The sequence below is a fragment of the Copadichromis virginalis genome, linkage group LG3 (genome assembly GCF_057382275.1).
Source record: "Copadichromis virginalis isolate Kocher_CV1m ecotype Utaka linkage group LG3, C_Virginalis_male_GT1.1, whole genome shotgun sequence".
Taxonomy (NCBI): domain Eukaryota; kingdom Metazoa; phylum Chordata; class Actinopteri; order Cichliformes; family Cichlidae; genus Copadichromis; species Copadichromis virginalis.
The window spans coordinates 16190899-16205116 of record NC_140620.1 but is presented as its reverse complement, the minus strand read 5'-3'; the positions used below and the strand labels follow the sequence as shown (position 1 = coordinate 16205116).

The 14218-nt window shown below is 42.3% G+C and overlaps 1 protein-coding gene across 1 annotated transcript in view; it reads left to right on the top strand.

Annotated features, from left to right (window-relative positions):
• LOC146713048 (programmed cell death 1 ligand 1-like) overlaps positions 1 to 14218 on the top strand; it is a 178376-nt gene that overhangs the window by 107738 nt on the left and 56420 nt on the right. The gene's annotated exons all lie outside the window — the stretch shown is intronic.

The following is a 14218-nucleotide window of genomic DNA, read 5'->3' as shown; positions in this document are numbered from 1 at the left end:
ACTGACCACGTAAGATCCTCAGCCAGATGTACTCCAAGGAACCGGAAGCTGCTCACTCTCTCCACAGCAGCGCCGTTGATGGTGATGGGGGTGTGTACTTCTCTGCACCTCCGGAAGTCCACTATCAACTCCTTTGTCTTTGCGACGTTGAGGGTGAGATGGTTGTCTTGACACCAGTGGGTCAGGGCGCTGACCCTGTAAGCCGTCTCATCACCATTGGTGATAAGACCCACCACTGTAGTGTCGTCCGCAAACTTCACAATGATGTTGGAGCTGTTAGTGGCTGTGCAGTCGTAGGTGTAGAGTGAGTACAGGAGAGGGCTCAGTACACACCCCTGTGGAGCACCAGTGTTCAGTGTGATGGGGGATGAGGTGATGCTGCCCAGTCTGACCACTTGGCGTCTGTCAGACAGGAAGCTAAGGATCCAGCTGCAGAGGGAGCTGCTCAGTCCTAGATCCTGCAGTTTCCTGTCCAGCTTCGAGGGAACGATGGTATTGAATGCTGAGCTGTAATCTACAAACAGCATCCTCACATACGTGTCTCTCTTCTCCAGGTGTGACAGGGCAGTGTGTAGTGTCAGGGCTATGGCATCATCAGTGGACCTGTTGTGGCGGTATGCGAACTGTAGAGGTTCCAGTGAGTCGGGTAGTGCAGAGCAGATGAAGTCCCTGACCAGCTTCTCGAAGCATTTGCTTACGATGGGGGTCAGGGCTACAGGTCGCCAGTCGTTCAATGAGGAGATGGTGGAGGATTTGGGTACAGGGACGATGGTGGCCATTTTGAAGCAGGCTGGGACTACAGACAGAGAGAGGGAAAGGTTGAAGATGTGTGTGAACACTCCAGCCAGCTGAGCCGCGCATGACTTGAGGACGCGGCCGGGAATCCCGTCCGGACCAGTAGCTTTGCGTGCGTTCACCTTCCTGAAGCACCTCCGCACATCCTCCTCAGACACAGTGTGCGCACTGATGTCATCTGCGGTACGGATATGTAATTTTTCGCTTGGTTTTGGTAGCACTGGTGTCTGGTCATTCCAGAAGCAAAATCATCTACTTTCACAGAGGCTGTTCATAAATGACTCCCATAACAGTAAAAACATCCACTTGCTGGATTAATTATATTTTATTTTCAGGGTTTTTTGTATGAACCTGAATTCAAAACCATCTAAACTGACGCGATGTAAAGAGATCAAGTATGAAAATATTTTAAAAAGGAGATGAAATCAAAGAAATGAATTCTGAATATACATTAGTGAAAGCAAGTGTCCACACCCATTCTCTCAAACAGCCAATCAACAGCTGAAAGATGAAACATGTGACTTTGACTCATGTTCAGGTTTAGCTCATTTGTTACTATGTAAAAAGGTAAAAAGCGTGAGAGCATGAGGGTGGGAATGGATGTTTGTATCTGTGTGTGCCTGTATGTCTGTGTCTATATGTCAGGTTGGGTGTCAGGCGCCACCTCTCTGGGGACATCTCAGGCCCTCCAAGGTATGGAGGCCTATCTCCCCCTACCACCACTTCCCCTGCCAGTGGCGGACTCCCTCAGACATCGGTGCGTTGGTGGTTCTTTGTGTCCGGGGATGGGCGTCCAGGTACACACCGGCTCACTCCTTGGCGGCCGCTTATCGGGGCCTGGAGCCTGGGGCTTGCTCGGGCCACTTCGGAGGTGGGGTGCCCCCGGCCTCTCGGGCTGGGGCTCGGTCACTCAGGCACGGCTGGCTGCCGGCGGAGCTCACGGGCGCATCACTGCAACTCCCCCTGGCTTCTGCTCCGCGGCTGCTGAGTGAGCCCTCATCTGGGACTCTCCTCAGCTCTTTCCGGGACAGTGGCGCAGCTGCCCCTCTGTTGGTCTTCCTTGGTCTCTTGTGTTCTGGGGGCCTCTGGATGTCTGGAGTTTTGATCTCCTCCACACCTGCTTCATGCCCTGGAGGACGGGGCTGTGGCCCCCCCACACCCTCTAGCAGATCATTACATGAAGGAACCTTTTAAAAAAAAACCAAGCGCGTCCATGCTCACAGGTGTACACATGGGTGATCACACCCACAAACTACACCCTTTTTGGCTCCTACCTCAAAGCACACTGTGTTCTGTTGATCTTATGTGCTGCACAATAATGTTTAATATTTAGTATTTACTGTCATATTCCCATATATCATTGTGATGTTGTTTATTCTATTACTCTTGTTCTCTTCTGCTTGTTTTCTTTTTTCTTTCTCAGCAGGTGATCCAGGTGATTGATATATGCATTTTTTTTCTCTGCCCGTTCTGTTGGTTTTTGTCTTTTGCCCTTCTCCCCCGTCCCTCTTCTCAGCTGTTTCTCTTTCCCTCTTTCTTTCTCCCCTTCTTTCCCCCAGTCAAGTCTGTCCCGTATTCAGTAAGTGAAAATAAAATAAAGAATAAAAGGTGAATCAAATGGACCATTACGGCAAGGCTGGGATGGTCAGTTTGGTAAAGTAAATCCGTTGGGCATCTTTCTTTGCCTTTAGACAACAATTCTGATGGCAAAAGAGCCAAACGGGACAGGCCAAAAAAAAAAAAAAAAAGGTAAAACATGATGGCTGCTAACATGTTTTATTTATCTTTCAATGGACATTTATGCAGCGTAGCACTGAGGGGACATTTAAATACAAAGTTTAATTACACGTTTGTTTCCTTTGAGTATAATTTGATGAGTGAGATGTAATCATGTGTGTTCAACTCTGTACTTACTGAGTGTTGTTCACTGTGAGCTGGACTGTGTGTTTGTGGTCTGTGGTTGAAGCTAACAGCTCTGCAGTCGTCCAGCATCCTGTTTTTGTTTTTAACATTTGTGTCTCCAACATTTGAAATTCTCAGTAACAGTTTATAGTTTCTGTGCCTTCCTAACATGTTGAACATGTACATTGATGTTGATGAATCTAGTGTAACTGCAGCCTGAAGCTGGTGAGATGTCCCGCTGCAGTGTGCTCTGGTTGGTCTAATAATAGTGTTCATGCTGTGAGAACATGTTTGCTTTCTGCTCTGTGGTGAAGTGTCAAAAAGCAGAAGGCAGCTTTGTGGTCGTCTGACTTATTTATCACAGAAACACCTCAAAGTTCTTTGTGGTCACTCTGTGTTTCACAGCAGAGATGTGAAGATGAGAACATTTTGAAAAGCTGCTGTGGTTTATTAAAACGATCTCTTCATGAAGGTAACAATAAAACCTAACCTAAATAAATCAGCCTTTTTACAGCCATATTGCTAAGCTGATGAAAAATTTGACTTGATCCTGTTTGGTTGAGCCTAACTGATACACTCCTCTCTTCATAGTGTCACACTTGATGTTTCAGATGAAACACAGCTGAAGTGTTTTATTGTCTGAAACTACAAACTGATGAACTGGACTTCCTTCAGGATCCTGAACTCAGAGCTCATCCCGCTAAACCTCTCAGTGACGTTAAAATGCACCTGAATCACATTTAATGTCTGCTCCCATCTACTGGTGAAACTGGGTATTACAGCACAGCTGATAACCTCTTTAACATCCAGCAGGTCACCACTTAAAGGTGGGTTAGGGTTTAATATCAGGCTGATAGTTTGACAAACTGGAAGATGTCCTTCTTCAAATCAGTTCAGTTATACAATTTCCCCCTTTTGTACATTAAATAGACAAAAATCCATATAAAGATTAAACATGAGCCCAACTCCACCCACAACAGTCTGCTGGTGTTGTTCAGAGGTTTACAGCCATGAACTGGAGTCACTTTATATCTCATCTGGTCCCAGGATCTCTCTGGAGGATGGAAAACATCACTGTGGTAAAGATCATGAGGAAAACTCTGCCACTGTGACCTGACTGTGGATAAACAGAGTCAATACATTGATCCTCACTGCAGTGCTGGAGGTCATGCAGAGTAAATATCTCATTAAACACCATGTTTCTGACAGTTTAATAAAATAACTTCAGCTTTGTCTCAATTTAGACAAAAGTTACAGGTCATAAAATCTTTATGTTTTAAGACCTGACTGAGATTTAATTCATATATTGATTTGTGTCATCAGTTTATACGTGAATATAAATGTTGTAGCAAAAACATTAGTAAAATAATGATCTAATCCAGGTTGTTCATTTCACACACATACATTACACTGTACAGGAACGTTTCATCCAGTTTTATCTCGACATAACCAGAGTACCACCAACACCAGTTTAGGTTAGTGAAGATATTTTCATCATATTTGAATACTTTTACTGAGGACATATCTTTCCCAACTACAATATGAACTGTGTACAAAATCTCCCAGCCAACAATACAAATATTGAGCTCACCATAACCCTGAATACATGAAGGGGAATCAGAAATTCGTCAGAGCCTCTTCACTTGTTGCCGCCTGACGCTACAGTTGGTTAGATTATTTCACCCTCATGACTCCACACTCACATCTACACTGACCAATACCAAATTAAAACCTCAATGCATTTTTTATTAACACTTAAACAATGAAAAATAACAAGTAATTTTGTTAAATGTCAGGCATGCAGTCTTTGGTCCTTCTGCTCATCATGTGACTCAGTGGGCACATGGAGGCTACAGCCAAGGAGAAAGTGGAACATGGTGTGGAAATATTTCACATATGAACAAAAGTGCTTTTAATTTATATTTCAGCTCTCTGAAATATATCCAATTCTCTGATAGTGACCCTGTAAATACTTATTTACATATCTGACTGATGTCAAATGCTGCAGCACTACAAGATTCATTCAGCCTGAGCTGAACAGGTTTCCATTACATTTTCTAAGTCATAGTTCTGTCTGTTCAATTATAGTCTGAATTTATTTATTCATGCAGTGAATATTTTCCTTGAAATGTAGAAGCTGCTCCACTGGAAGAGATTTCTGAGAGAGGATTTCTATGCATGAGGGAGCTTCATCCAGTCCAGTCTGTGAGGCTAATGGACTTCTTACTTTTATTACAGCTGTCTTCGTGTTTCTTCACTGAGGTTACATCTGTGTGGGGTTTGTGTTAGCCTGCTTGAAGTTCAAAGTTAAAGTAAACACAGTGCTGATATGAAGGGAAAGCAGCATCACATGACTACACATTTCATATATTGTGACATCAGTGTTAACTTAAAATAACATTAACATTTTTTGCTGTCTACAAAATGCAATATGCTGATAATTTCTTTCTTTTTGAAATTAAATGAATGACTGAACTCAGTCGTTTTAATGAGTGCAGTTACAGACTTCAAGCTGAAAGTACGTTTTATTTCTGACTGTGTTTATTAAATATGTTCACTGTACTCTGGAATAAATACGTCCTGTTTCAGATTGGAAATATACAGAAAATCAGACCAGACTTTAATCAAAACAAGAGATGGAAATGAAACTAAAGAGATTCAAGTAGACTCAGAAAAATATGAAATGCTCAAACAAGAAGAATCAAATGTCACTTTATTTTTCTGTTTCTGTTTGTAACAGTGTTCCTGGACCTAATCGAACACGAGCATTGTAAGACTGACTGTTAAACACTCAGTGAAACAACAAAAACTGGCAGAGAAGAGTTTGCAGCATTTAAATACTCATGTGTTTATTTTAAATTCACACGTGACCATGCTGCAGCAGGGTTTGGCCTGTTCCTGCCGTAGGTCATGATGCAAAAACATGGCTCAGTTAGTCCATTGATAGGTGGTTGCCAGGCCGCACATTATGATATAATGTATAATTCAACTTTTATGGATATGAATGATGAGCTATTTTTGTCAAATGAATTTGTTTGGTGCCTTCATGAGGTTGTAAAGAGAAAAAAGGTCATTTTAGAACATTGCTATGCAACATGATGATATCATGACCTCAGATAAAGATGGGAATCTTCAAGACGCTGAGATTTGACTCGTGTTTATTTTTGGTTGATCAACTCGTGATTGCTCACAAAGAGTGGGTAGACAAAACAAGCACAGAGACACAGAGACTCACTGGCTGCCAGCAATACGTTTTCAACAACAGAAGACAAGTTGAGTGTTTGCAAAAACAGTCACAGACATAAAAGCTTCTCTCTCGCTCTGCTGCCTGAATGACTGTCAGCTGGTTGGTAAATATTCCCTGGACAAAATTCCCTCGGTGGTGTTGTTGAATTTTCCCTTTTTAACATCAAAGCTCCAGAGCTTCTGTCACCACACCCACAGTGCTGCGTGTATTGCTGTTGTCTCTTGTCACTGTATGATCGGACACACAACACACACAGTCAGTCTGTACCAGTGACAAACACTCACTGCTGAAGCAGATTCACCTGCATACAGTTCAGCATCCAATAATTAATCAGAAAGTGAAATTATTGATCTTGATTTTAAGACTATTCTGAAGTGATGACACAGAGCTTTTCAGGCCTTTTTAGAGCAAATGTTGTTGAGAAAGCAAATAAAAATATGGTGTCATATGCTCCAACTTGTTTTGAGTAAAAATCGCTTGAAAAGAAAAACATTGTGGTTTAAGTTTATTTTCTTTCAAGTGATGATTCCACAACAACACTTCCACAGTGTTTCCTGGTACTGATTTGATAAACATAAAGTTGCTCTTGTTCTTTTCACTTGCAATTACACAAGGAAGTGAACATTTAATGCTTCCACTATTTTTGCATCTCATTTCTCATTTGTCCTCCTGGTTTTGAAAATGTCTTGCTGGCATATTTCTGCCTCAGTGTGAGAAAAACTAAAGAAGAAATTCTTTTTTTTTTTTAGGTACATCAATGATGGTCAGTTTGATCCAGGACATGTTTAGTTATCCAAAAATGTCAGAAATGAAATTAAAAAAAAAAAAAAAACATTGTTTATATATCTCATTATTAACCCGGAATCCCCCACCAGCCTACATCTATTGCAGCATAACTAAGGGAGGATTCAGGGTCACCTGGTCCAGCCCTAACTATATGCTTTAGCAAAAAGGAAAGTTTTAAGCCTAATCTTGAAAGTAGAGATAGTGTCTGTCTCCTGAATCCAAACTGGAAGCTGGTTCCACAGAAGAGGGGCCTGAAAACTGAAGGCTCTGCCTCCCATTCTACTTTTAAATACTCTAGGAACAACAAGTAGGCCTGCAGAGCGAGAGCGAAGTGCTCTAATAGGGTGATATGGTACTACAAGGTCATTAAGATAAGATGGGGCCTGATTATTTAAGACCTTGTATGTGAGGAGCAGGATTTTGAATTCAATTCTGGATTTAACAGGAGAAATCTGCTCTCTCTTTCTAGTCCCTGTCAGGACTCTTGCTGTAGCATTTTGGATTAGCTGAAGGCTTTTCAGTGAGTTTTTTGGACATCCTGATAATAATGAATTACAGTCGTCCAGCCTGGAAGTAATAAATGCATGAACTAGTTTTTCAGCGTCACTCTGAGACAGGATATTTCTAACTTTAGGATGATCAGTGCTGATCAGGGCTGTGACGTCTCACATTGAACAGAATAGGCTGGAGTTCACACGAACTGGAAGTTGGTAGAGATGCAGGTATGCAGTCTTTCTGGGTCCCACAGACTATCACCTACAATGAATAAACAAATGAAATTGCTGTAAATTTTAATAATAATAATAATAATGGATTGGATTTATATAGCGCTTTTCAAGGCACCCAAAGCGCTTTACAATGCCACTATTCATTCACTCTCACATTCACACACTGGTGGAGGCAGCTACAGTTGTAGCCACAGCTGACTGGCAGACTGACAGAAGCGAGGCTGCCATATCGCGCCATCGGCCCCTCTGGCCAACACCAGTAGGCAAGTAGGGTAAAGTGTCTTACCCAAGGACACAACGACCAGGACACAGAGCCCGGGGATCGAACCGGCGACCTTTGTAGAATTACATTTTAATATTATTTTAAAAATAAAATGTATTTTGTATTGTATTAAATAGAGTCAAATAGAAGTCTTTATAAAGCTTTTTTTTTCAATAGAATTTGTTTTTCAATAGATTCGACACCACAGTGTCTGCTCCCACCCCCACAACCTCACCTGCAGTCAGCCTGGAATCCAGAGCCACACCACTGTGCCAGCCTCTCTCTTCACATGTTGCCTCCTGTGAGATTCCTGACACCCCTCCCCCACCCATCACCTTCACTCAATACCAGCTTGAGATGCAAATGAGGAGACTTCACTCAGGCAAGTCTGCTGGACCAGACGGAGTGAGTCCCATTGTCCTCAAGACCTGTGCCCCCCAGCTGTGTGGAGTCTTTCATAAACTGTTTATGCTGAGTCTGAGTCTGCAGAGGGTCCCAGTGCTGTGGAAGACATCATGCCTCGTCCCTGTACCAAAGACGCCTCGTCCCAGTGGCCCCCAGGATTACAGGCCCGTGGCACTGACCTCCCACATCATGAAGACCCTGGAAAGGCTCATCCTGGACCAGCTGCGACCCATTGTAAGACCACATCTGGATCCCCTTCAGTTCGCTTATCAGCCTCGTCTCGGAACAGAGGACGCCATCATCTACCTGCTCAATCGTGTCTACACCCATCTGGACCAGCCGGCGAGCACTGTGAGGGTCATGTTTTATGACTTTTCCAGTGCTTTCAACACCATCAGGCCGACCCTCCTGGGTGATAAGTTAGCAGCGATGCAGGTGGATGCTTCTCTGATGTCCTGGATTGTTGATTACCTGACAGGAAGACCACAATATGTACGTCTCCCACAGTGTGTGTCTGACAAGGTGATCAGCAACACAGGGGCACCACAGGGGACTGTCCTCTCCCCCTTCCTCTTCACCCTCTACACCACAGACTTCAGCCACTGCACAGAGACCTGCCATCTTCAGAAGTTTTCTGATGACTCTGCGGTGGTTGGATGCATCAGCAGGGATGATGAGACAGAGTACCGGGCTGTGGTCGACTCCTTTGTCACGTGGTGTGAGCAGAATCATCTGCAGCTCAACGTGGCAAAGACCAAGGAACTGATCGTGGACTTCAGGAAGACCAGGAAACACTTGACCCCTGTTTCAATCCAGGGGGTCAGTGTTGACATTGTGGAGGACTATAAATACCTTGGAGTACACATTGACAATAAACTGGACTGGGCTAAAAACACCACAGCACTTTACAGGAAGGGCCAGAGTCGTCTCTATTTTTTGAGGCGACTGAGGTCCTTCAACATCTGCCAGAAAATGCTGAGGATTTTCTATGAGTCTGTGGTGGCCAGTGCGATCCTCTATGCTGTTGCATGCTGGGGGAGCAGGCTGAGGGTCGCAGATGCCAACAGACTTAATAAACTGATCCGTAAGGCCAGCAAGGTTGTGGGGATGGAGCTGGACTCCCTCAAGGTGGTGTCGGAGAGGCGGATGCTGTCCAAGATAAAGACAATGTTGGATAACACCTCCCACCCACTCCATGACATGCTGGTCAGTCACAGGAGCACGTTCAGTGAGAGACTGAGATTACCAAAAAGCACCACTGAACGACACAGGAAATCATTCCTGCCTGTGGCCATCTCCCTGTACAACGCATCCACTTAACACACTGGTTACTGCTACAACTACACATGTTTCTTTTCCAGCTATTTATTAATGAGTGACTTATGTATATATATGCATGTATATATGGTGCTATTCTTAGTTAGTGTATTGTCTGTCTTTTTACTGTTTGTTTATAATGGAGCACTGTAATGGAAAATAATTTCCCCTAGGGATCAATAAAGTATTCTGATTCTGATTTAATGATATTTATATAATGAAAAGCTGATTTTTGTTTCGTTAAGACTCTCTCACAATCACAACTCTGCACAAATTCCACAAATGATTCACTTCCTTGTAAATCATCAGGTAATGAAACAGTTCTAATGGAAGCTTCAGACGTCACTGATCATGTGACGTGTGGCATTTTTTGTTTTTGTTTTTGTTTACACACGCGCTAGAATGTCACCTTTAAGCTAAAGAACACAGTTGGCAGAGAATGAAGAGGTGACAGGAGAGTGTCCTATCTCGTTGGACGGCGAGACACTAGCCACGTGTGTCACACACAGAACAGCGGCGGGCAAAGTTAGGAGCTCTGCCCATCGGGATAAGTTTTGACGCTGTCGTTTATGAAGGAAGATAAATAAAAGAAAGTGACTGCTGTTGTCCACTTTTTTCGTCAGTGGAGACTTGAGCGGAGTGGCAGAATGGATTGTTTAAGCTAATTTTTTAAGAGTTATGGATCTGATCTGATCTGAATCTGGTGCTTTAAGTTTGATTGTACATGTCAATGTATAATTTTTTCTGTGTATCAATTTATATGAAATATATATAGAGAGGTGAAACATCTATTATGCAGCAAGTACTTAAGCAGTAATTACTTAAGCTGCTACGGTATGTCCTGCACAATTTTCGTCACTTTCCTTATAAAATACCTGGAAGTTAAGCAAGATTAAATCACTCCGTAATACAGCCTACACCTCAGAAAGTACAGAGTACTTACAGTGTAATTGTTTCCTGTAACAACCTGACTTGTTGCCCACAAATTGAAACTAAATAAAGGTTATAAACGCCTTTGTTCCTCCATAATCAGCCCTCGCCCATAAAAGTACAGGGTACTTGTGCCATCGCCGTGGGTCATGTGAGGCAGAGCTTTTAGCTTTTTAACTTTCAGCCCCAGCTTGGATTTAGGAGACAGAAACCCTCTCTTATTTTAAGATGTGTGTTTCCTGATGTTTTTTTGAAATTTTCACAAATTACAGAAATAAGTGAGAATGTGAAATAATGTGTGACCTTCAGTTTTGAACAATGTTTCAAAAGTTGTTACTTCTCCAAAATGTACCAGGGCTACTGGCTAACTGATGATAACCATGACGAGGAGTTTATCTGCAACTCAGGCTTAGTCATGGTCTTCTCAGTTATCTGTTGTTTGGTTAAGAAAACATAAGACAAAGGAAGCATCAGACGTTCATGGCCATTGTTTTCTGAGCGGTTGTCCAGTGTTGGCCTCTTGAAATATTACTGAAATGCCTGCAAGGCTTATCCAGGGTATATTAATATGTGACCACTCATCATTAGCTGATTTGTCTTTGAATCATCTTTAAGTCTTGTTTTGTCATTGTGTTATTATCTGTACAACACTAAAATAGAGACAAGATTGGTTATTAGGAATATTGTTGGTGGATATCCACAAGCAAAGGTAGGTCAAAATATCATCAGATGCCCACCTCATCTGTAGGTGTGAGATAAGATAAAACTTTATTAATCCCTCGGGTCGGTTCCTCTGGGAAATTTGGTTTCCAAAAGCACAGCACCGACAGAAGTTACAGAACGTGAGCAGAATATTATATATATACACAGATATATAAATACAGAGACATATATAAATAAAATATATGAAGGGGATAAATAGAATAAATAGGAATAAAAATACAAGTGAATTGCACATTTCAAGTATTGAGGTCTATTGCACTGTTGACTATTAACAAAAGTGTTGTACAGTGAGGTGAAGAGGCACTACAGCTTAGTTGTTCCCCCCTCCTTTGTCCTCCTGTTTCCCCTCCCTCTCCCCTCCAGAGAGGAGTTAAACAGTCTGATGGCGTGTGGGACAAAGGAGTTTTTAAGTCTGTTAGTTCTTGTCTTTGGGAGAAGCAACCTGTCACTGAACAGACTCTTCTGGTTGTTAATGGCCGTGTGCAGAGGATGCCCAGCATTGTCCATAATGTCCAGCAGTTTCTTTAATGTCCTTTTCTCTGCCACTGTCACCAGAGTGTCCAGCTTCATGCCGACCACAGAGCTAGCCTTCCTGATCAGTTTCTCCAGCCTGGATGAGTCCTTCTTTGCTGTGCTGCTCCCCCAGCACACCACAGCATAGAAAAGTACTCCAGCAACCACCGACTGGTAAAACATCCTCAGGAGCTTCCTGCAGATGTTAAAAGACCTCAGCCTCCTGAGGAAGTACAGTCGGCTTTGGGCTTTTTTATACAGGTGCTCTGTGTTGCATGACCAGTCCAGTTTATTGTCCACCCACAGCCCGAGGTACTTGTACTTGTTGACCACCTCTACCTCCTCCCCCTCTATCTGAACCAGCAGATTCAAGTAAAGGGGGGAGTATTATATAGGACTACTTAATGAGCTAGATAATGGAGCCAGAAATTAAAGAATAATAATAGAACAAAAATAGTAATTAATATATAATATGACTATATGGTCAGATCCATGAGTACCGACCTTAAATTTACATCTTTTCTCTATATCTATACTTATCTCCCTGCAGTGGAGCTCAGTGTGTCCAGTGGTGGTGTGATATGGTAGACTGACGTAGTGCTGGACACTCCAGTATCAACAGGAGGCGGAGAACCAAACGGCAGTGTGGCAGTCGCAGCTGCTGGAGCTGGACCAGACAGTGACTTGGCAGCCACAGAGCATACGGTGGCACTGGTTACGGTGTGGCAGCTGCCAGCAGGTGCAGAACACAGTGAGGCAGAGGAGCAGGCTCAGAAAAAAATGATTCATCAATAATGGACTTTAGATAAATATAACATCTTTTCTTCCTTCTCTGTCCTTTCTTATCTTTTAACTATCTCTGAGTGAAGTTATCTCGCACTCTTTTGTCTCCCTGTGAAATACAGCAGATGGACTTTTTAGTGCTGTGAAATAATAACTTCCCAAAAATGCGTTAAACCAAAAGTAACAAGCCGGTTTTGAAAATGTAAGGAGCAAGTACAGATCAGTACACATCTCTCAAAAAAAGTGAAAGGTTGTTAAAAAAAAGTACCTGAAAATTCCTGTCTTGTCTGGAAGCTTTTGCAATCAAATTCATGACCTGAATGTGCTGTTGTGCCAAACATATTTGCTTTCCCAAGACAAGCTCTATAAACTCCCTCTTGTTAGTGTTTTTCTTTTACTTATTTGTGCATTTCTATTAGTATTTCAGTAATGACAGATCATTTGAAAGAACTGAACATGATTTCTAAAGATAGAGAAATTAATTAATCTTTAAGGCAAACTTGGACTTGGATGACCCATTATGGGAGAACAGAATCCCAGTGGTGATAGGATTTAACAGGGTTTCACAAATAAGAGTCTGAAAGGGAGAATGACAGAAAGCACAGATTTAAACCACGCAAAGTAGAGGCTTATTTGATGAAAAAAGACAGGCAAGAAGATGCTACAGTGTAACACTGTGGGAAAGTGGTAGTGATGTAAAGAACAGACTAACAGCTGACACCCAGGAAAGCAGGTAGATGAATGGGAAAAGGATAAGAATAAGGTAACAGAGCAAAAATGGGATGAAAATAGTAATTATTTGCATGGGACTTTTTAAAACACAGTTACAAAGTGCTTCATAATTTTAAGAAAAGCTACACATTAAAGATAAGTACACTAGATGTGCCAGCTGCCTTTCAAACCATGTATGTCTCATCCATAAAAAATCTTTGCAACTATCCCTGCTAGTAAAAGTGTTGTTTCCACAACACTGCTCCTCCCAAGGTCTACAAAGCCACTTGTGTCAGAATGTTCCCTAAACTTGCATACGCACAGAATATTTTTGGTCATCGTTTGGCTTAACTTAGCACAGCTGTATGCTTCCTTTCTATTGGCTGTGCAAAGGTACATCACAACATGCAGCAGTCAAAATTTGAATTTCAGTTCAATTCAGTTCTATTTTATTCATACAACACCAAATGAGAAGAACAGTCACCTCAAGGCGCTTTATATTGTAAGGTAGACCCTGCATAATACATACAGAGAAAAACCCAACAATCATATGACCCCTATGATCAAGTCCTTTTAACAGGTAGAAACCTCCAGCAGAACCAGGCTCAGGGAGGGGCGGCCATCGGTCGTCACCGGTTGGGGTGAGAATAGGAAAACAGGACAAAAGACATGAAAGCAGCAAGTGAAAAGATTTTGACCACAGCATGTGTGAATACTGATACACTTGAGTTGTGCTTTGCTCGGTACAGCAGGACACCTTTATTCCATGAAGCAAGCTATAGAAAAGACTGTCCAGTGTGAAAGGGAATGCTAACGTGCAAAAATGAGTTTTCAGCAGTTGTTTAAAACAAAAAACAGATTCAGCTGTTTTTAAAGTCTGTTGGTGTATGTAAGATGAGATAAGAGAAACCTTTATTAGTCCCCCACGTTGGAAATGTTTTGGTCAAGACAGAAAGTGCAAGTAAAGAGCAGTAGAAAAAAAGGAAAAATATTTTAGCATATTAGTAATACGTACAGTGGGGCAAAAAAGTATTTAGTCAGCCACCGATTGTGCAAGTTCCCCCACCTAAAATGATGACAGAGGTCAGTAATTTGCACCAGAGGTACACTTCAACT